At 36.6% G+C, this 1,956-nt stretch overlaps 1 long non-coding RNA gene across 1 annotated transcript in view; it reads left to right on the top strand.

The window, feature by feature from the left end:
* Positions 1 to 1,956, top strand: part of LOC106476021 — a 5,520-nt gene that overhangs the window by 1,903 nt on the left and 1,661 nt on the right. Inside the window, exon 2 of the long non-coding RNA XR_002609048.1 lies at positions 940 to 1,264. This is a non-coding gene — a long non-coding RNA (uncharacterized LOC106476021). The remainder of the gene's footprint in view (positions 1 to 939; positions 1,265 to 1,956) is intronic.

Here is a 1,956-nt window from a genome sequence, read left to right as displayed (position 1 = left end):
ACTATTGACACTCAGTTTGCTAGTTTGTCGTCACTATTGGCGCTCCGTTAGTTAATTCTGTTGTCACTATTGACACTCAGTTTGCTAGTTTGTCGTCACTATTGGCGCTCCGTTAGTTAATTCTGTTGTCACTATTGACACTCAGTTTGCTAGTTTGTCGTCACTATTGGCGCTCCGTTAGTTAATTCTGTTGTCACTATTGACACTCAGTTTGCTAGTATGTTGTCACTATTGGCGCTTCGTTAGTTAATTATGTTTTCACTATTGACACTCAGTTTGCTAGTTTGTCGTCACTATTGGCACTTCGTTAGTTGATTATGTTTTCACTATTGACACTCAGTTTGCTAGTTTGTCGTCACTATTGGCGCTCCGTTAGTTAATTATGTTTTCACTATTGACACTCAGTTTGCTAGTTTGTCGTCATTATTGGCGCTTCGTTAGTTAATTCTGTTGTCACTATTGACACTCAGTTTGCTAGTTTGTCGTCACTATTGGCGCTCCGTTAGTTAATTCTGTTGTCACTATTGACACTCAGTTTCTAGTATGTCATCACTATTGGCGCTTCGTTAGTTAATTATGTTGTCACTATTTGATACTCAGTTTGCTAGTTTGTCATCACTATTGGCGCTTCGTTAGTTAATTGTGTTGTCATTATTGACACTCAGTTTGCTAGTTTGTCGATCACTATTGGCGCTCCGTTAGTTAATTGTGTTGTCACTATTGACACTCAGTTTGCTAGTACGTCGTTACTGTTGGTTATTTATTTGATAGTAGTAGAATATTTATTTTTTGTAAATAGCAGAGTTTCGCTAAATTTCCATTAAAGTTTTTCACATATTTATACAAGAGGTGTTTAGCAGTAGAATTATATAGACGTTAGTAGCGACAATATATCGGTGGTAGGTTTCAAAACTGACGATAACCAGCTTCTCTTTCCAGCTCCTCCTATTGGCTCTCTCTGCCCTGGTGGCCGTCGCCTACTCTGGTTACTTAGGGTACGGTGGTTATGGCTACCGAGGATACCCCGTACGTTATGGTGGTTACGGACATGGACGTAGATATGGATATCCCAGATACGGTTATGGCTATGGACGAGGATATGGATATGGCCGTCCCTACCGTGCTTACGGTGGCTATGGTTACCCCTACCGAGGATACCATGGTTACGGTGGCTATGGCTACCCCTACCGTGGATACCATGGTTATGGCGGCTATGGTTACCCCCACCGTGGATACTGGTAATCCCTGCAACGCAATGTAAAAGGTTAGTACAGTACTTTGACTTTATAACTACCGTTAAGAAACCAACAACTAAGCTTTTAGTCACAGCATTAAGTAAAGATTTAACTTTGTTTGATGTTAAATGCCCAAATCATCTAAACTTCTAGTCATAGTATTAAGTAAAGATTTAACTTTGTTTGATGTTAAATGTCCAAAACATCTAAACTTTAGTCACAGCATTAAGTAAAGATTTAACTTTGTTTGATGTTAAATGTCCAAAATATCTAAACTTTAGTCACAGCATTAAGTAAAGATTTAACTTTGTTTGATGTTAAATGTCCAAAACATCTAAACTTCTAGTCACAGCATTAAGTAAAAATTTAACTTTGTCTGATGTTAAATGTCCAAATCATCTAAACTTCTAGTCACAGCATTAAGTAAAGATTTAACTTTGACTGATGTTAAATGTCCAAAACATCTAAACTTTAGTCACAGCATTAAGTAAAGATTTAACTTTGTTTGATGTTAAATGTCCAAAACATCTAAACTTCTTGTCACAGCATTAAGTAAAGATTTAACTTTGTTTGATGTTAAATGTCCAAATCATCTAAACTTCTAGTCACAGCATTAAGTGAAGATTTAACTTGTTTGAATGTTAAATAGTACCAAAACATCTAAACATTAGTCACAGCATTAAGTGAAGATTTAACTTTGTTGATGTTAATGTCCAAATCA

Source organism: Limulus polyphemus, unplaced genomic scaffold, assembly GCF_000517525.1.
Source record: "Limulus polyphemus unplaced genomic scaffold, Limulus_polyphemus-2.1.2 Scaffold9649, whole genome shotgun sequence".
Classification (NCBI taxonomy): domain Eukaryota; kingdom Metazoa; phylum Arthropoda; class Merostomata; order Xiphosura; family Limulidae; genus Limulus; species Limulus polyphemus.
Note: the sequence above shows the minus strand (reverse complement) of the source record. Positions and strands in the feature narration are given on the sequence as shown.